Below are 22,093 nucleotides of genomic sequence, written 5' to 3' on the forward strand. Positions count from 1 at the left end.
AAAAACTATTACTTTCATATTTATTATTGAATATTTTGAAAATTCAGAAAGGGGTAAAGAACAAACTAAAACTCCCTTTAAGCCTCATCCTCCATTGAACCATTGGGGGTTTTTTGTGGCGGGGGGAGGGGTTGTCTTTGTTTTTTTGAAACAGGAACTCATTTTGTCACCTAGGCTGGAGTGCTGGAGTACAGTGGCATGATCATGGCTCATTGCAGCCTCAACCTTCCCGGGGTCCGGTGATCTTCCCATCTCAGCCTCCCAAGTAGCTGGGACTACAGGCATGTGCCACCATGCCAGGCTTTTTTTTTTTTTTTTTTTTTAAATGAAGTCTTGCTCTGCCGCCCAGACTGGAGTGCAATGGTGCGATCTTGGCTAACTGCAACCTCCGCCTCCCAGGTTCAAGCAATTCTCCTGCCTCAGCCTCCTGAGTAGTTGGGATTATAGGCACGCACCCCCATGGCTGGCTAATTTTTGTATTTTTAGTAGAGACAGGGTTTCACCATGTTGGTCAGGCTGGTCTCGAACTCCTGACCTTGTGATCTGCCCGCCTCTGCCTCCTAAAGTGCTGGGATTACAGGCTTGAGTCACCTTGCCCGGCTATTGAACTATTGTTAACAACTTTGTATATATTCTCCTCCCTTTTATGTATATTTTACCTACAAATAATTGAATGTTTTATTGGCATTTAAGTTTTCCAGACCTGTCTGTGATTTGCTGTTACTTTGAATAAAAATTTTAAAGTTATTGTCCTAAATTGGAAGATGATGTATTTTAACATAAAGAATATTAGACTCTGCCAGAATTATTTATTTGAGATTGACTATGAGCTATAAAAGTCTGTTTGGTTCATGTAATTGCCTTTTAGTTTTTTTGCTACCCTCAGCTGTAAAACATCAAACAAAATTAGCAGCTGCAGTCCTGGTTGCACTTTATTAAACATGTAGCCGATTTTTTCACCCCTGTTCCTGGTGAAGTTTATTTAGGTAAAAGGTTGATAAGATTCTTTACCGCCAGAGAAAGCAGGTTCATTTCTGTTAGACAGTTCTATCCTGATAACATTGAAGAAGTTAAACACAAGGACTCATTGCTTCTCACTGGTATCAGTGGGCCTGTCCTTCCGCTGTGCTAGCCAGGTGTATAAAGTATGTAATTTCACATGCAAAATAGAGTAATTGTGTGGTATGTGTATACAGCATGTATATTACTGTAGGTTTGTTGAAATACAAAATAATTCTGAAATGTTTGCATTTTGAAAAAGACTTGGTCTCCACCAAGCACTAATGCGCAGTATGCATTGTTTATACATGGGCATATTTATATAAACGGGGTTACAGGTCTGTGTAAACAAGTTACATTGATTACGAGAGCTAATATAAGCTTGGGAATATTTGTGTTAATACTTCAGTTTTTTTAAAGTAAGGTCCCATGTATTTCTTACATAGAAGACTGTTTCCTAAAAGTGGTAAAAAGGAAAACACTCATCTCTAATGTTTTATACTGTGCCGCTACATATTTGACAAGATTCTTTTAGTTATTCTACTTATTAGAGATATTTGTAAAGGAATGTGTTCTGCATACTAATTAGCATTAAGCAGTATCTTTGACAGAAGCGAGTCACCAGCTCTTCTAAGTAAGAACTGAAGAAATTTTGGATGGCATGGAATATTTCAAATATTTCACCATTCAGCAGTCTAGCTCATGATGATCAAATACACCAATAAATGCTGCTCGTATTTCTATAAACATGGAATTATGTTGTACATGCATCCATTTTGTGTAGCCTTTCCCACTTCACCATTTGCCGTGAACATTTCTTCTTGACAGTAAATAGTCTCCTAAAAAGATGTTTCGTAGTTACACAGTCTGTCTCCTAAAAGCGCAAAGAGCAGTACTTGGTTTCTGGGTGGAAACCCATAGCTGGCATGTTTATGCCACCCCTCAGTTGCTGGTAGTTTCTGAATCTATGGACTTGCTGGCCCTCCGGTGTCTATTGTCAATTTTCTTAGGGATTATCCCGGGAGGGGTATATGTCCCCTTCCTCACCTCCATCCTGTTCCTGATTAGACCTCCTTCCTCTGGCATATATTCTCCTTCATCTCACTCACCATCCTCCTCCCTGATTAGTCTCTGCCTTCGTTTCATTTTAGTCACCATTTCTCCCCTAGGAATTGGCTCCCTTTTTTGTGTCCCTTCTTTAAGAGTGTCTGGTTGCTTTGCTGACAAACACCTCAGAAAAGGGACAGAAAGTTGGAGCCCTGTATTTTCACAGATAAAGAGTATACGATGAAGATTTTTGACCCCTAGTTCCCTAAGAGTGTCTGTCTTCAGACAGAACTGCCCCCCTGGTGCTGTGGGCAGGCCTAGGCCTCTGCTGGCCCTCAGCCTTCTCTGCAATGCAGCCTCTACCTCCCTTCCCAGCCACCCTCCCCTCGCTTGACCTGCACCCCAGCCAGCCGGGACTGCTCCCTGCCTACCAGACTTGCCTCTTGCTCTTAATCTTGCTCATGCCATTCCTCCTGCCTGGACATTTACCTTCTCTTCCCCATAAAAATCCTGCCCATCTTTCAGTGCCCTGTCTTCACGCTGCATCCTCAAAGAAAGGAGAGATCACATTTTTCAGGTCTCCCCAAAAAGAAGCACTCTATGTTGCTTTTTTTTTGAGATAGTCTTGCTCTGTTACCCAGGCTGGAATGCAGTGGCGCAATCTTGGCTCACTGCAACCTCTGCCTCCCGGGTTCAAGCAATTTTTGTGCCTCAGCCTCCCAGGTAGGTGGGACTACAGGCAGGCACCACCAGGCCTGGCTAATTTTTTGTATTTTAGTAGAGACAGAGTTTCACCATGTTGCCCAGGCTGGTCTCGAACTCCTGAGCTCAAGCAATCCACCTGCCTCGGCCTCCCAAACTGCTCTGTGTTGCTTTGATTGTACTGCTCTTGTTGGACAGATCTAGTATGCCTTAAGTTTCAGCTGTTTCAGTACCTATCTCATTCCCTCTACTATGTGGTTAGCTCCTGGAGAATAAGGAATACAGCTCTCATATTTGAATCTGAAAGTACTCAGCACAGTTGCATTCACATGGAAGGTGCTTGGTAAATATTGGCCCATGAGGATTTTTAAACCTCTGATTTGAATCCATTGGTTGTCCTCCAGTTAATGTCTTTTTTTTTTTCTTTCTTTCTCCAAGATGGAGTCTCGCTCTGTTGCCCAGGCTGGAGTGCAGTGGCATGATCTCAGCTCACTGCAACCTCTGCCTCCTGGGTTCAAGTGATTCTCCTGCCTCGGCCTCCCAAGTAGCTGGGATTACAAGCATGCACCACCACGCTGCCTAACTTTTGTATTTTTAGTAGAAATGGGGTTTTGCCATGTTGGTCAGGCTGGTCTCAAACTCCTAACCTCAAGTGATCCGCCCACCTTGGCCTCCCAAAATGCTAGGATTACAGGTGTGAGCCACCACGCCCAGCTCAATTAATGTCTCTGAATTGTATTCACTTAGTGCTACTGCAGAATGATTATAGAAACTGCAGAATTGCACGTGGTTTATATAAAAGCATGGAATGACCTAACTTGTTTATATTTTTTAAGTAGTGTCCAAAGAGAGGCCACTTCCAAGTTGGGGTTTACTCTGAGCTCATGCTTTGCCTACTTTTTTTCCCAGGTCAGTAGCATAAGTTACCTAGGAGAGTCTTGAGTTATCTGCCTTAGCTCTGAAGACTCTTCCTCAGCTTTCTTAGTCAGTCTGCATTGTTGTTCACGTGTATCTGTGTGTGTGTGTGTGTGTGTGTGTGTGTATGAGAACCTTCACTTTTAGAATAATATTACATTCCAAATCAAATTCTGCCTCAAAAGAGCTATTCTTCCACAATTTTCTGCATTTCTGTACAGGTTACAAAATGTCACAATTCAGTGGGGCCAATTATTAGATTTTCATTTAATGGGCAGTTTTAATATTCTCAGAGAATCTGAATAGTAATAACATTTTAAACCACTGCATTCCATTTAAAGACTCACAACCAGTTCTTCTCTCTTTGAGCACACCTAGTTATATTTTTGGGTATCATTTAAATTCAGGCTCCCAATCTGTAGAAAAAATCAATGAGTTAATGAATAGCTTCATTTTGAAAACTTTTAAAATATTTTATCCTAATTATAAGGCATATCTGGTGACATTAATTTGGCGAAATCCCAAATCATCAGATTGTGCAGAATAGCCCTTACCAAGGAGTAATTTAGAGCATTTTCAGTTTAACAAATGTGCTGTTTTTAGGACCAGATCATGGCTTTGCTTACTCTGAGAAAAACTTTCTACTGTTAAGGTTTAGGGGCCATGTCAGTGTAGGTCAAACTTCATGCTTTTTATTCACAGTTGTGTTTGTTTAGCATGTTTTATTTAGCCTATTAAATGAAAAGCATTCCTACTACTAATAATCACCCCAGACATTTGTATAGCATATTCTTATTGGTAAATGACTCCCACATGCGCTGTCCCCGGGCCTGGTGAGCTTCAGGCCATACTCCCTGACCATACAGTGAGTCATTGGTGAAGCCAGCCCTCGAATCAGAGCTGGCCAAGTTCAAGACCAGTGACTTCCCACATATGGTTGGTGTTTGTTCATGTAAGTAAACCACCCCAAATCTTGTGGGGAACAAGATGGAGAATATGCCAACAAAGTGATTGCTTTGGAGTCATTTATTTTCTACTATGTGGTCCATAGCTTACCGACTGTGTCCTCTGGGACAACAACAGAAAATGAACCCTCTAACCAGATCGAGGCTACAGTTTGTGAGAAACCCACAAAGCAGCCATCATCTCAGTCTTTCCTAGAGTGTGGTTCCCTCTATGTGGTTTTCTATTTTAATCTTTGTCCCACTTTATCTTAATCTGTTCTCTGTCCATTCTCCAGCTGAAGACACCTGACACATTCATAGTCTCAGGGAAGTAGAAATCATTTATAAGTAGTGCTTGATGACTCTTCATGGCTGCCCAGTAAAAGGAGCCTCAGCACCCTTGCTGCTCCTTCAATATTTGAATGAGTGACCCAATTAGTAAGAGAACCTAGTTCTCCTCATTTCCCAGTCTGCTTTTCTGTTCATGACCTATATGCTGTTCCATCTTCTTCAGATATACCCTGCCTGGATATCTTCATTCTTCTCACCCTCCCTCCCAGCCAAAAAGTTGTAGGTGTCACACTCTGCAGGTCTGGCCACAGAGTAACCTAAAATTTACTCTTGCAAATCTCTTTTTATTGGACCAGGACAGAAGGAAGTTGGAGTCCTCACATGTATTTTCAGTAAAAGCTCATGACTGTGGAGGTATGAAAAGCAAAAGCTGCCTGGAAATGCTCATCCTCCTAATGATTTGTTTCTCTGCTAGGCCCACAATAGAACTCAATAACTCTATGTGGTCTAAATGATATAATACAGCTAAATGAGATCAATTATTATCACACACACACATACACACACACACACACACATATTAAATGATATAAATCTAGTTAAATGTTTACTCCAGAGGGGGAAGAAAGGTAAAAGGGTAGAATACATGCAGAAGGGTAGGGATGTGAAACTAAGAGAGGCCTTTCCCTTCCTAAAGAATCTTTGCTTACATGTGACACATGCCCTAATAAGAAAAAGTGTGCATTAGGACCGACTTGCCCACCCTGATTTTCCACTTGCACTTCACTTTCTGCTGCTCCATTCTCCAAGCATGTGAACTGATTTGCTTCTGTTGCCGATGGAGACTGGTGCAGGTTCAAGGGATGTTGATTCCACAACATCTGATTGTGCTATATGAAGATTTAATGGCTTTAGACTGTCAGGATGTGCTCCCCCATTGTTGTCTTTAAATTTGGGGTGGCAGATGTTGAACATTAGTAAAACTGAGTAGAGCAAAAACTGCTGCAAATGTGGGGAGGCCTCAGAATGCTGGGGCCACATTCCACTGACATCCTTTTTCTCCATTCCTGTTGGATCTCCAGTTCCTGATATAGGACCCCTGTCCTAGCTTTAGGGATCCCCTTTCTGTGTTTCCATGGCCATCAAGCCTGCCTGGAATGGTCCCCACTGCCCACTGCATTCTAAACCCCTTAGATTTGAGATGGACCCGTGGTCCATATGAAAGACCCCTCCCTCCTTAGTTTCCTTCTCTCTCTGACCACCACGCTGCATGCACCAGCCCAATGGAGCACTAGTATTCTCTTACAGAACTATTGGTTATTACTTAATCCTCTTAGTAATTTAGAATCCAGGGCTTTCCTTCTCAGTTTCAAAACTGAAGGACCTTGCATATGGTTTTTTTTAACCATTATTGTCAAGATTACTGTCACCATCTTAATTGTCATTTATTTTAAGAGTACTTAAATGCTAACTACTATATAAGCATTAGCTCATTTAGTTTCATTTAACGGTCACAGCAAACCTATAAGGGAGTCATTATTATTTTCTTTCACAGATGAGGAAACTGAGGCTTAGAAAAGTTCAGTAACTTGCTCAAACTCACACAACTCTCACGTCTCAGAGCCAGGATTGCAGCAGCTCCAGTCTATCAGCCTTAAGAGCACAGATCTCCTTGTCTGACACCTGATACCAGCTGGGTTCTCATCATGCAGTCAGCCTCCAAGAATATAAGTAATTATACATAGTCAAAGAAAAAAATCTGTTTAAAATCAGGCTATGCCTTTATCAATACATTTCATTTAAATTATCAATGATGTTTTCAGTTAATAACTTAAGAATCAAATTTTTAAGGAAAATTGTAAGAAGCATATTTACCAGGTCCTCTTACCATAAATAGGGGGAAAATGCTGCTCTGGTCCTAAACAACCCGTGTATTTAAGCCAAGGTTGGTATAGGAAATAATTTTTTTGTGGCACATGGAGATTACTACGCTAGACCATAGGCAAGATAGCAAAAGAGGTCTTTGGTGCTCCCCATGTATTTTGGCACCCAGCCTTTTCCTTTCACTCTTCCCCTCTCAACATTTTTGGTCACCTTTTGGCATTCTAGGTCTCCCTACTGTAACCCCATCCAGGCCATTCTGTTTCAGAAGTGCATTCCCCATTGAAAACTTAGCCCTTGAGAGACACTACTGCTACTGAGAAACCAATCTGAGGACGGTACATCACACTAAGACTTAATCTTGGGGCACAACTGAGTTTTATAAGGAGACTGGAAATGGAGACGTGATATTATTAACTCTCTGGACGCTTTGCCTCTGCTTAAAACAGTCCACTGTTTTCCATGCTCTGTTGGATCTCAGATAAGCCCCTCATCACTCGATGCCTTTCCCCTGCTTTATTTCTTTTTATCACATATATCAATACCTGGAATCATATTATAAACTTGTTGGCTTATTGTCATCACCTCCTGCAGAATGTAAGCTCCAGGAGAGCAGGAACTTTGCTTTCTTTACTGCTATAAACCCAGCATCTGCAAGAGGAGTTGGCATAGAGTAGGGACTTAATAAATATTCATCAAATGAAGGGATCAACCTCTTGTCATGCCTCTTCTGAGCTGGGTGGTTTTCCCTTAACTCAGTTGTTTTTTCCCAAAAGAACAAATTTAGGTAGTCATCAGACCTGTGATTTTACTGATATGGGTGTTTGGGATGAGCTGATTTTTTTCTTTAAAGGGCCAATTTAAAGTTGACATGAAGAAAACAGTTAAGTAAATACTAACTCAGATGGGTGCCTAGACACAGGAGGATCAGGAAAATGGTATCTGGGTGTCTGGAAAACACTATTCGATCAAAAAAAACACTAACTGAAAAATCCACCATTATATTAGCAGATAACATTCAAGTAAGTAAAAAATTGGCCTACATAACTCATCTTGAAATTATTATGAGCCAACCTTTTCAATCTTCCATAATGTGCACCGTGTTCATGGTTCTCTTAGAATTGTCATCAGCATTGCAGGTTATAAGTTATATGGATAAAATTAAAACCAAAACTTACCCAATCACATTTGAGCCCAAATATTTCCTCTTTTAAGTTGTACCCATAACTTTGAAATCAGGGTTAAACCACAGGCTTATTTTTTCTTATAGTCATCTTTTTTAATATTTGGGTTCAATCATACCTGGTAATTTGGTATGTAATGATGGGGTAGGCTTGAGAATATTCAAGAACAAATTGCACCATATTATTCAGTTCTTCCTAATCTTACAAAATATGAAAAACCACAAATTACTGATTTTAATACTTCCTGAATCTTCCAGCAAAAAGGAGGAAGATAGCACCTAAATGAATAATCTAAACACTGAAAAAGGGATGGGAGGAGAGAGAGAATCCCAAGTAGTAAACCATGTTGACCTGCCAATTATCATGATTGTTTTCAAAATCACAGAGTTTTACGGAAAAAAATTGTTTTTATGGTGCCAGGTTTGTGGAGTCCTCTTTGTTAAAACCTTAGTAAATGAAGTTATGAAACTGAGACTAGTTTATTCTGGAAGCTTCTTAGTTGGGGGATAAGACAGCTGGATGAACTGGGAGGACAGTAAACGGTGGAGGTGGAAACCTTCTTGTTCATAAAAATACTGTTTTTCATATGTTAAAAAAAAAAAAGACATCTCATGCTTTTCATCAAGAGCTGTAATCAGTGAGCCTGTGTACTTCCTTTTCCCTGCCAGATAGTTGTTCCTGGCTGGAAGACATTTTATGATATTTATTTGATGACACACACCTGCTGGGTGGATGAAAAGCAACTGCTCCTGGGGATGACCTACTTCAAGGGCGCAGTCAGCTTCTGAGGACTTCAGCAGGTTATCCTGAAATCATTTGAGTTCATCTTGATATCACCTGTTGAACTTACCTAAGACTGGTGTATTCGCAGACTTGTTGTAGGCACAGTTGCTAACCCCAGGGAAGAGATTTCGGAGTAAGTAACTACTTTGTCAGTGTATTGAGACTGGGAAGACACGCTGCTTTACCAAACCTACTCTGAGCATATGGAGTGCTCTTGGCACTCGGGATGTGAATCAGCCCAGGGACCTGCCAGCTGGGAGCGGACCCTCTAGAAGGGGATCTAGTGGGAATAGAAGTAAGTATGGTCCAACACAGAAGGGATGGATCTGAGGAAGAAGGCATGGAGGATGAGGATCCGAGGTGAGGGAAAGGGCTATGAAAAAATTTCTGACGAAGTGTTCTCCTGGGAGTTTCCAGGACAGAGAGAGATTTCCAGTTGAGATCAGGGAAGAGCAAGGAATATTTGAAATGCATGGAGACACTGTCGCCAATTCATCCTTTGAAGCCAACATGTCTTGGCATGTTCATTTCTATTCTACAAACATTTATGGAACACATGCTGTTGAGACATGGCAGGCCTTAGGTAGTGAAGATAAAATATAAATAATCCGTGTCACTCTCCCAACATATATACTCTAGTGGGAAGACATAACTAAGCAAATTTTATTATAAATTTGAGTATAACATACCCATATGTGTACACAAGGAGTTCTTAGCCAAGTTGGGGTTCCTGGAGTTGGTGATACCTGGCCTGAGCTTTGAAGAATAAGTGTGTGCTAGCCAATGAAGAGAGAACAGGGACATGGAGGCCTTAAAACAATATGTTGTGCCCAGGAGCTACAGATTGAGCATCCCTAATCTGAAAATCCAAAATTCAAAATGCCCCAAAATCCAAGTTTTTGAGCCCCGATATGATGCTCAAAAGGGAATATTCACTGGAGCACTTTGGATTTCTGATTTTTGGATTAGAGATATTCAACTGGAATGTTATTTTGCATATATTCCCAAATCCAAAAAAATTAAAAACTCAAACACTTCTGGTCCCAAGCACGTTGGATAAGGGATACCCAACCCGTACAAACTGTTCCATTTTACTTGAGAAAAAAAGACAAGGTGGGAACCAGGGTTTGAGCCAGTGGTACCTTAGAGGGGCTATAGGTTCCCCACCACCCCAAGAGCCCCTTGCCATGAATGCTGCCAGGGCCACCCCAAGCAAACATAGTCGGAATAAGAGGACTGTGCTTGCTATGTAAACGCAGCTTCGTAACAAGTGCCCTTGCACCTCTGCTGCCCTAAGCTCCTCTGTAAGGAAAATCTGGAGATTCCACCGAAGGGACATTGGCTCAGTGCTGAGGGTTGGAAGCTCTGAGTCATGACTGAATTGGAAGCTTACATGTTGATTTACAAGGCGTCTTTGCCCATTACATTTATTTACATGTCCAGAGGTCGTGGCCTGAAAGGCTTGGCTCCAAATGTGATATGCCCTTTCTATTGTTTATGATGTGACTCTCCATTCAGTTCTCTTTTTCTCTTCTCCTGGTTATCTGTTGCTGAGTAGCAAATCACCCCAGATATGCAGTGACTTCAGCAGCAATCTCTCAGGATTTTGGCGGGTTAGGAAAATCAGGGGTCGTTTGGCTGGGTGTTCTGGCTCAGGGTCTCTCGTGAGGCTTCTTCAAACAGAGATCAGAGCTGGAACTATGTAGCGGGGACAGGAGCCTGGAGTAGTTCGGGACTGGCTGGGCACCTCTCTCTTTCTGTCATTAGTCAAAAGGCCCTTGCATGTGGTCTCCCTACATATGCTAGTTTGGGCTATCTTACGGCATGGCAGCCTCAGGCTTGGCAGCCCAGGACACCTAAGGTGAGAGCTACAAAAGCGAGAGGCAGAAGCTGTGTGGCTTTTTCTAACCCAATCTAAGAAGTCACACAGTGCCACATTCTGTGCTGCATTCTACTCAGCAAGACAGTCGCAAGGGCCTGCCGAGGTTTGAGGGAATGGGATGGGACACATACCCCACTCTTTGATGCAGGGGTGGCAGTTTGAGGAAGACCAGGGGGGCAGGAAATATTGTTGCAACCAGTTTTGGAAAATACAATCTGTCACATCCCCAAAGAACATTTTCATCCACTCACATAATCCTTTAAGTTACCTAAAAATTAATTTACTCATTATGGTGTCGCCCACAACCTTCCTTGCTCCCTTCCCACAGCAAAATCCAAGGCCTCAGTGCACACACACAAACCACAAAACTCCCGTTGTCTGAATGAGAGTCAGTCACTCAAGTGTGTACTGTCCCCATCAAGATGACAACATTTTATAAGGATGTATCCTGTTGCCCCATCTTCTAGGAAGCTGCACTTCCATCCATTGTTAAAGCCAAATATTGCTCAGATCTTTCATGGAGAGGCCCCTTTGACTCTAACCCCAGCAAACTAGAGACTCAGGAGTGAATGATTTCAAATCTCTGTTTGCTCTGCACCCGGGAGATTAATGGTACTCTCATAACAAGTTTGGTCAATGACATTTAGTGGAGTACTGAATGTTTCAGCGAGTGAAAAAAGAAAAACTGAAAGAAAGGCCCAGACTTTGGGCTTAAGGAACTTTAAAAACTGAAGCATTACCTTAATGTTCGTGGTAAGAAATCTTCTTGTTTAAACAACTGATGTAAATTTTACATTTTTTAGTAAGCACTATTTCAAGTGTGCTATCTTTAATGAAGACTTTAATTCTTGTTTTTACACATATGTAGAAAACAGAAGTTGAGTTCTTCAAACATTTGTTATCAAAAATATATGATATATAAGCACTGAATTGGAAGATTTTTTCCCCCTTGGATAATCTAGAAAAGAATATAGCTCTATTCTGAAATCCCTTCCCGTTCAAGAGTTATCCAAGCAAATAGTGTTGACCAAGGTGTTGAATGCACCAGTAATAATAATGCTACCCTTTCATAAAGCTAAGTAATCAGGAATAATGCTGAAAATAAGAAGACAGTCATTTATTTACTCTGTTTGGCATTGTTAGTACTAATAATGCATTTCAACACAGTAAAATTGCTAGATAATGCTTTTGTGACTTTTATGCAGGTTATTGTTATTTAAATGAACAGTCGACTGCACTGTAATGAAGAAATGCATGCTTTTCCCAACTCAGTTATCAACCAGAATTCTAGGAAAATGAGAATTTGTGTCTGCTTTCATTCACAGAGCAAACTAGAGGTCAGTGTTTTCAATATGAACCTTTTTTTAGCTTTTCAACAGTGAATAATTAGGAGCTGCTGCTTCTGAAATTACCTGTATTCACTGTAGAGAAGGAAAGACTTTTATCTTTCACGATGAAATACATTTTCTCATTCAAACTTTGTCATTCTTTTTTTAATGGCATTTTACACCACTGAGTCGATCCTCGGTAGTAAAATAAAAGAAATATATTTTGTGAGCTGCAATAGCCTTGTTTATTCAGTTTTACTTCCTTAAATTTCATCTTCTCCTTGAAAAATGATCCCAATGCAAAAATGGGTTTAAAGCAGTTGAATGTACAAAGCAATTATCCACATAAAATGCTATTATACAAACGTACATGTTCCTTGCACTTTGATTAAATGGAACTGATTCTTGATCCTTATCGATTATGTGCTTCTGTTGTTTTTTAACAGCTTTATTGAGATATAATTTATATGTTACATAATGCACGCATTTAAAGTGTACAATTCAGTAGCTCTTAGTATATTCACTGCATTGTGCAACCATCACCACAAACAATTGTAGAACTTTTTTTTTTTTTTTTTTTTTGAGGCAGAGATTTGCTCTTGTTGCCCAGGCTGGAGTGCAATGGTGCGATCTCGGCTCACCGCAACCTCCGCCTCCCAGATTCAAGCGATTCTCCTGCCTCAGCTTCCCGAGTAGTTGGGATTACAGGCATGCGCTACCACGCCCTGCTAATTTTGTATTTTTAGTAGAGACGGGGTTTCTCCATGTTGGTCAGGCAGGTCTCAAACTCCCGACCTCAGGTGATCTGCCCGTCTCAGCCTCCCAAAGTGCTAGGATTACAGGCGTGAGCCACCACAGCCGGCCCAATTGTAGAACATTTTTATCACCCCAAAAAGAAATCTGGTATCCATTAATAGTCACTCCCCCTTTCCTGCCAGCCCCTGACAACCACTAGTGTACTTCCTGTCTCTATAGAGCTGCCTATTCTAGATATTTCTTATAAGAGGAATCATAGTATATATGGTATTTCATGTCTGGCTTCTTTCACTTAGCGTAATGTTTCAAGTCTTCTTATTGACAAATAATATTCCATTGTATGGATACATAAATTTTATTTGTCCATTTATCAATTGATGAACATTTGGATTGTTTCTAGTTTTTGAATATTATGAACAATGCTGTCATGGACATTTATGTACAAGTTTTTGTGTGAACATACATTTTCATTTCTCCTTGCTGCCTACTTAGGAGTAGAATTGCTGGGTCATGTGGTAACTTTGCATAGTTTTGAAAAACTGCCAAACTGTTTTCTAAAGTGGCCGCACTGTTTCCCAGTCCCACCAGCAATGAATAAGTGTTCCAATTTCTTCACAGCTTCACCAGCACTTGCTTTTGTCTGTCTTTTTTATTATAGTTTTTCAAGTGGGAGTGAGGAACTATCTCGTGGTGGCTTTGGTTTGCATCTCCCTAATGTCTAGATGCTGAACATTTTTTCATGTGCTTATTGGCCATTTGTATTTCTTCTTTGGAGAAATGTCTGATTCTATTGAGTTTTTAAAAATTCTTTTGCCTCACCTCAGGCATGTGGTTAGCAGAACCATTAGAAACAAATATATCTTCCTAAAGGAAGGGATTTTCAAACAAATTTATAAATTGAAGATGTTCTTTTTACCATGGTAGTATTTTAGATTAGGCAATAACTGAATTGTTCTCAGGAAGCAATTTGCTTCTAAAACTTTGTTTTCCATTTGGTTAGCGATACAGATATTAGTGGTCCCAGAAGCATACCTAGAAAGATCAGCTTGTCTAATTAACTCATTTTACCAATTAGGAAAGCAAGAACCTAAGAGGTGAAGTATGTGGGTCACATGGAGAATTAATGATAGAGTTGGAATTGTATCCAGGTGGAGTATCTGAAATTCTCTGTTTATTTTAGAGAGAATATGGCACTTTGCCACTAGGTTCTCACTGATTTAAAAAAAAAAATGGTGAAAATGCCCTGCAATTTATTCAGTGACATTTATTGTTGAGTACTTAACACATATCATTTTCTTTTATCCTCATAGAAGCATATGTAAGATTGATACTTTTATTTTCTCCTTTTATGTGTGGGGAAACTGAGGTTAGCTCACTTTTTCAATGGCACCTACATAGTGAGTGGCAGATTTTCTGATTCCAAATCTGCTGTTCTCTGTTTCTTCTGATCTGTCTGAGGAATGAAAGACAGCATCAGCACATTGCTTCCTGTGCCATCTTCCAACTTCTCACTGTCACTGAAACAAATAACCGATAGGTGGCATCAAGGAGCACTCACTTGCCATTGCCATAATTAACAGTTATTTAGCAACGCTACTATACCAACTTCAGAAGTAAAATATATGGTTCTGTGGACAGAAGAATTGTTTAAATGTAAGAATATTGTACCTTAAGGCACCAATAACGAACAACTTACATTCATAGGGTACTTTTCCGTTACAAAGCATTTGACTTACACTTTTAATTTGATGCTCACAATTTGACAAGCTTTTCATTGTCTTTGTTTTTATGTACTTTTAATACTCATGATGAAACGAAGGCCCGAAGGGCTTTAGTTACTACGGTCCTAAAGTCTGAGGCAGAGCTGCTTTTCAAAACAAGTCTCTTGGTCCTGTGTAGTCCTGTGTATTCCCTCCAGCGTACCATCCTCCGCCATAATGATGTGCTGTTGGGCACTCATTTGAAAGGAGAGGAGACTTTATACTATTATTTCAGACAACAACAGGGCTATGAACAAGTAGAAGTTATAGGGAGGCTAATTTTGAACCCATATAAAGAAGAATTGATCTGTCCAACAATGAAATGTGTTGTCTTATGAAGGAGCGAGGCCTCTTGTCATTGAACTGTTCAAGCTAGGGCTGACTGACCATCTGGAAGGATCTTGCAGAAGGCATTTCTGCATTGGGGGAGGTGGGGAGTGTGTTTGTGGTGCTGAGAGATGTTAGATGGCACGTAAGAGCCCTTTCAACTATGAAATTGTGGATCTTTGTTCTTAGTTAAGAGAGTAAGCTGGTTTAAGGGGTCCTCTGTATCCTTATTGAGGAAAGAGAGTTTAGTTCTGATACACTCTTATCCTGCAATGTTAAGGGCACAGGGTTTTCTCTTTAAAAGAAAGTAACCAAATTTATCAACCTGGATTACTGGTTTGTAAAAGGTTAGAACAGCTGTTCTCATCTATGTTAACAGATGCTGTACACAACAAGGGATCTATATTCAGATAAGATTTGACTATTGCAAGAACAGAAAACCAAACACCACATGTTCTCACTCATAGGTGGGAATTGAACAATGAGAACACTTGGACACAGGGTGGGGAACATCACACACCGGGACCTGTCGTTGGGTGGGGAGATGGGGGAGGGATAGCATTAGGAGAAATACCTAATGTAAATGACGAGTTAATGGGTGCAGCACACCAACATGGCAGATGTATACATATGTAACACACCTGCACATTGTGCACATGTACCCTAGAACTTAAAGTATAATAATAAAAAAATTTAAAAATTTTTAAAAAAGGATCTGATATGAGCCTGCAACGTGCTGTTGTTCTTTGTGGCTATCCAAGAGAAAAAGAAAAGAGGCAGCAATTCCAAATTTGTTTTTTAGTTTTGCAAAGTGCTTCAGAGGCCAGTGGCTGTCAGCCCTTGTTGCTCATGAGAATCACCTGGGAAGCTTTTTAAAAATCAGATGCCCAGGCCCCACTGCAGACCAAATGAATCGTACTCTCTAGTTCCCAGATACTGGTGGGTTCTCAGTATCTTAACAGCTGTCCGGGTGATGCTTACATGAAACCAGAGTTAAGAAGAGCTCGTCTAATCAGTCTACTCTGATCATGAGTCCAGGCAAAATCTGGACATTTGCTTTTGTAATTCAGCCTCTTGTCTAGCATTCCTATTATCAATTCAAAGCCAATGCTCTTTAGTACAATAAGGGGCAGTGTCTCACAGTGGTTCATACTGCTGCTCTTGAGCCAGACAGCCTGGCTTTGTCCACTTACTAGCCTTGTGACGTCAGGAAAGTTATTTTAATCACTCTGTGCCCCAAGTTCTTTATTTGTAAATCAAGATAATAATAGTAGTTACAAAGTAAAGGCTAAAGTTAATAAAGACCCAAAAGAAAATTAAAACTCTACATATTATGATATTATAATTACCACCATCATCATCGTCCTCCTCGTCACCATTATCGTTTTGTTGTTGGTATCAGTGGTATCTTGCTAGGTGTTAGAAGCTAGGAACCTATTGAAAAAGTGCTCTTCCCTGTACAGGACTATACCTGGCCTTACTTGAAAACTAAGAACTCTTGGCAACATTAGCAACATACTTCCCCAGCTCTAGAACTTCCCGATGAAGTGGAATGTTTTGCATCGGACTTTTTGCAAGAAGCTCAGGCTTGAACCCAGTAACCTGTGGTTCCATCCAGCACTTGATTCTACATTAAGATCAGGCCACAGCTCTGCAAGGTGGGGGCCCAGACTGAAGAGTCAGGCTGGATTTCTGTTTCGTAACTGGGAAAGGCATGTACTGCATGCGGCAGGCTGACCTCCGGAATCTTCAGGACAATCTCAATTTCAGATGGCCCACCCTGCTGATCAAACCTGTGGTTCAGAAAGCATGGTTACTGTTAAACAGGAAGTGAGGGCTCCAAATGCCAGTGTCCTAATTGTTTAAAAAGTAAATATAATTTGAATATGTGGGATAGCCTCAGAGAAAAATCAAAGAACACAATTAAGCATAGTTTCTATTTAGTTTTCAGTTGATGAAGGAGTAATTTGAAGTTGCTGTAGTCACTGAGAGTACAGTAGCAATAGTCCTCCATTCTCTGGGATTCAGGGCAAGTGCGGACATTATGTGCATATTACAGGTTTTCTAGCACACAGATTCTATCAAGATAGCCTCTAACTGCAATTGTGGACACTGGTGGAATATTCCTAGCAGGAGCTCAAAGGATTGTAAAGCTGAATAACATCTTTGTCTCAAGAACTTATATGAGAAACTTTTTTCCCTTTTTCTTCTACAAGCATTTAGTGGTTCACCATTGCAGACACTGCATATCTTTGTATCCCACACAGTCCCCATGTTAATAGTTGTTTGCTAGTTGTGGTCATTTAATTGAAAAAAGCTGGCACAGAGATATTACAGGTCCCAATAGGTCATTTCTGTATCAAGTATGGTGTTATTATTGCCTTTAACCAAGCCCTGTCCAAGGCCAAATTTATTACATGCGTTAATAATATATAAGAGGATAGACAGAGAACTGAAGAAAAGATGTGTGTGGCCTTTAAATATGCCAATCATCTACAGTTCGGAGGGTTGCTTACCGTGGCATATTGCCAGCTGTGCATTATAGAATTCCAGATGGCATGGTACTGTTGGTACTTGTTTTGGATTTGCCCTGGGAATGAGGTTAAAGAGGACACCAAACTATGGCTGAGATACTTTTGCTTGCCTCTTCCAGGGTAGATCCTGGAGGGCTCTATCCCCTCCAACCAATCAGAAAGCTGCCCTGACCTCTCTTGGGGATTATGAACTCAGCACAAATTGCTCTTTCCCTGTGAATTCCCATGCACCTAGTAACCCTGCACTAAGAGGGCAGTGAGATTGCATTCCCTCAAGTGATCTGTGTTCGCCCTCCCTCAGACCCCAGAGCTGGGGCAAGTTTGGACATGAACTCAAAGACTCTATAGATAAGGGTTGTGTTTTCATTAGCTTGCCTGTCTTGCTTGCTTTATGTTCTGTGTGATTTCCTTCCCGCATCCCCCCATTTTTTGAAAACAAAACAAAACAAAACAAAACAAAAACCTTTTTACAGAAATTCACACACAGAGACAAAATAGTGTAATGAACCCACATGTCTCTAACACCCACCTTCAACAGCTACCAACATGTCACCCTTCTTGTTTTATCCTTCTCTCCTCTTTTTGTTTTGTTTTGTTAGAGTGTTTTAAAGCAAATCCCAGATGTCTGATTTTACCTGTAAATATTTCAGTATGTATCTCTAGCACATACAGCATAACTTTTAAAGAACGTAATCACTATTTAGAAATGATTGCATAACCTGTCTGGGTTCAGTATTTCCTAATTGTTTCCAAAGCATTCACAAATAGTTGGACGGTTTAAATCAGGCTGCAAACAAAGTATATCTATTGCATTTGGTTGATCTGTCTTTAAACGTTCTTTAATCTATTACAGATCATCCTCCTGTTTTTATTACATTTATTTGTTGAAGAAATTGTCCTGTAAAAATTTTTGTCCTATAGATTATCGTCCTGTAAAAATGTTCATTTTATGTATTTGAACTATTGCATCTCCACGGTGCCATTTAACATGTTTATCTTTCCTCTGTACTTTCTGTAAATTAATACTTAGATCAAATGACTTAATGAGATGCAAATTCAACTGTATCACATCAGGAGACACATAACATTTGTTTGCATTACATTTATTGAGATCAAGATTGATCAGTGGGTTCAGGTGTGGTCAGCCTTTCATCCATTATGAAGTTCTCTATCAACCTGTTAACATAATAATTTTAGTGACCATTGATGATCACTGCCAACATTCATTAGGGATTACAACATGGTAATGTTCACTTCTGACATTCAGTTTGCATTTACTAGCTATTATTCTATCATATAGAAAAGCTTACTACCATCAACTATTTGGTTACTCTGAAATACAGTTCATATCAGAAAAGCAGCATAAATGCCTCTGTTTATTAAATAGTTTTCAGATTATTGAATGGCACCAGCAACCTACAAAAGTGATCAATGATGCTTGCTTGTTTGTTTTGAGCATCAATATAAACCCTTGGACTTTTATCTATTTTATAGGTGTCCATCCATTACTCTTTGATCAGTGAGATCCCCTTCAAGTTGCCTCTTTTGCCTTTTAACATGATTCCACTAGTCTTTTCTGTCAGGATAAGATGCCATAGGCTCCTGGCCCAAACCTGGAAGCAACTATTTTTACAAGGAATCCTGATTCCTTTCCTTAGGAAATAGTATATAAAGACTTCAGTCTAGACACCAAGGGTAGATTTCCCCTGAAATGGTTATGTTTATGTTGGAATGGTAACGCAGTCTTCCTTGGTATCTCATCATTCCTGCTGTCTGTAGGCATCTGGTTCCACCTGGATGCTCCCTCCCCACACAGTCTTGTAATGGCCAGTGCTCCCTGTGATTCCACCTCCCTCTCCAACCAGATCCTGCTGCTTCTCTCAATGCCTTCATCCTCTCCTTCTAAATCAGATACCCCAACTCATCTCTGGGCTTCTGAGACACCAGAGTGGGGAACACTTCTCTAATGTTGAAGAATAATGGTACCCTTTCTTACACAGACTATTTTTATGTTTTTATTTCTTGAAGGGAGTCAACCTCCTGTTGCTGTCCAAGCCGTCAGTAGACAAATTTAGTCTTGTTCTTAACCCAGAACAACCATGCTTTGAAACACCATGGAAACAGGCAGTCCTGGCCCCAGACCCAGGAAGGCTTCATCAAACCAACAATCCCCTCAGGTGTGTGTGTTTCCTAGGAAGCGTGGGCAGTTGCAAGTTGAAATTCTTAACTAGGGTTGCCAGGTAATGAAAAAGTGTTAAGGAGTTAGTTTATCTTAACCATTTTGAAGCCACATACCTATTTGTACATTTGATGAAAACTATAGAACTTCTCTCTGGAAAAATGTACATACACACAAAATTTTGCAGACAATTTCATGGGCTTCAAGGAGCTCAGGGTATCTTGGCGTTTCATTTGTTTTCATAAACTAGATCCTGATGTGCACTGGCTTGTTGGAGGCTGCAGGGTTTGGAGGTGAGTCTGAACAAGAAGGCATATAGCTGATACCAGAGGGTCAGTTTCAAATCACTCCACTCAACATTATTTATTCTTTGGTGTAGAGGTACTCCTGGTGCCAGTCTATGAACTATTTGATGTCAGTCCATGACATCATAAATGTAGAAACTGAGAACAGGCATCTAAAAAAATTATAGCAATTTGATGTGGTCACAACATGCAAGCATATGGTCCTTGGACTTGTCTCATTGAATAGGGTACAAAGCATTTTGGGTGCTGATGAGTTCACAAGGTGAGTTGCACGCAGTGGGAGCTGCATAGCAGTCATGCAAAAAAGGCCCCCCCATCAGTTGTCAACAGGTTGGAAATTAAAAACCAAAGCACAAACTGGTCCTTCATTTCAGAGTCTAAGAAGCAACAACAGTGAAACCCAGAGTACCTTTGCTCACCCTACTACCTTGTTGTTTTAGCCTGTCTTTCTCCACTCTATACTTCTACAAAGTATACCTAGAACAAGGCATAGAGTTGGTATTCAGTAAATCTTTGCTGAACGGTGAGCAGAGCAAAACTGTTGCCCAAAAGGAGAAACCACATTTTTTCCCTAATGATACCCTGCAGGGAAAAAAAATTTTTTTTTATAATTCCTAGGAAGTTGAAGCTAGTTACATGAAAAAAAAAATGATAGGAAATAAATTATAAGCAGTCATTAATTTCACTGAATATTCTTATAGAATGTGAAATAAATAGAATAATCTGAAAGAGCTGGTCCTCACTGTGGAAGCTGCGAGGCTTTCGGGACGGTTTGTATTTCAGTGTACATGTTGTATGAATTAACAAGTCAGTAACAAATGTGATCCATTTACAGGGCAGAAAAACTAGAGTGGTCTCAAGTGTAATGATAGTCACAGTGGGAAGAATATAATTTACTTAATCGACAGAATAAGAGTTTATTATAAATGAAAGGAAAACGAGATATGGTCATGCATTCTCTGCCTAGTTTTTCCCTTCTCTTACCCCTTTATGTCATCTCTTTCTGTCTTCCCTAAGGATCCAGAATTAGTAAAATCTGTTCTTTGAAAATCTTGCCTTTAAAAACTGGGCTTGTGGAAAGTCACCAGGCAGCCTGAGGACCGACCAACCTAAGGAGGGGTTTAATCCCAACCTCACAGCCCCTCTCCACCACCCCCATACCCAGTAGGGTCCATTCCACACCCCTAGCAGCACATCTGTGACACAGCAGGCTGCTAGGGGGACAGTCTGAACCCAAAGTCACCAGCTGTCTTACTAACCAGAGAAAGAGATTTTACCTCAGGAAAGTTTCTCAGGTTCTGTGGAACCAATCCCTGCATAAAGAGACAGATTTCCTTCTTTCTTTTCTTCCCCCCACCCCCCAAAATGAGTGGATTCAGAAACATTATCTGCTAAAAGTAAAAGAAGAAGAAAAATTGAGAATATGTCGCACAGCTGGTGAAATCAGTAGTAGAGGGTGTCTGGGTATGTGTTGCAAGAGTGACACCTGGTTTATGTTTATCAACAACTAAGTGAGCTATAAATTTTGTGGAAATAACTTTGCTTTTTAACATCCCTTTTGAACAACACAGGCCGTTTGCCCTATCTAATAAAAAGGAAACAGTTGTCCTGCTTACCATGCATGGGACATTGAAGGGATAAAGGAGCTTGTCCACAGTATGTGGGCCCAGAAATGCACAATAGCTAAAGTCTGATGTGACCTTTGTCTTTGCAAATAAAGAGACTGATAACCCAGGTGTCACCACCACATTTTTTAAACACATGCATCACAAAGGGCTCAGCTTAATGACTATTTTCAAGTACAAATGAATTTCCTGAAATGGAAGAAAAAAAATAGAATCATACTTGGGGGTAATTAGGGGCTTAGGCTACCCCTAGTGTTCTTGGACAATATCTAACAACAAATGTTCACTGCACCAATGCCCTGACTCCTATATGGAGTTTTATGGTTATTGATAGTAACATGATTATGGTAACCATTATATGTACCAGGCATGGGGCTATGCATTTTATGTTAGTAGATTTTTTTTTAATCTGCACAATAGGCCTAAGAGATCAATGTTTTTATTATTCCATTTTATAAGTAAGGAAACAACTAACTCAGATCATGCCTCCGTAAGTGGCCGAGCTGGTCTCAGAACCAGGTCTAACTTCTCAGCCTTAACAACCATGATGCCTTTTAGGGGTTTTGATTTGGTTGGTTTTGATTTTTTTTCTTAAAAGTTTAAAAAATTAGGCTTCTTTGCTCCTTGACTAAAAAGGTTCCAAACCACTTT

The 22,093-nt window shown here is 40.3% G+C and overlaps 1 protein-coding gene across 7 annotated transcripts in view; it reads left to right on the top strand.

The window, feature by feature from the left end:
• VTI1A (vesicle transport through interaction with t-SNAREs 1A) overlaps positions 1–22,093 on the top strand; it is a 436,058-nt gene that overhangs the window by 258,593 nt on the left and 155,372 nt on the right. The window contains exon 9 of one of the 7 annotated variants that reach the window (XM_063670273.1): positions 8,632–20,368. The exons of the other annotated variants lie outside the window; for them this stretch is intronic. The gene's annotated coding sequence lies outside the window, so the exon portion shown is untranslated. Of the gene's footprint in view, positions 1–8,631; positions 20,369–22,093 lie in introns of those variants that run through there. 7 annotated transcript variants of the gene reach the window in all.

The sequence above is a fragment of the Pongo pygmaeus genome, chromosome 8 (genome assembly GCF_028885625.2).
Source record: "Pongo pygmaeus isolate AG05252 chromosome 8, NHGRI_mPonPyg2-v2.0_pri, whole genome shotgun sequence".
In the NCBI taxonomy this organism is placed as follows: domain Eukaryota; kingdom Metazoa; phylum Chordata; class Mammalia; order Primates; family Hominidae; genus Pongo; species Pongo pygmaeus.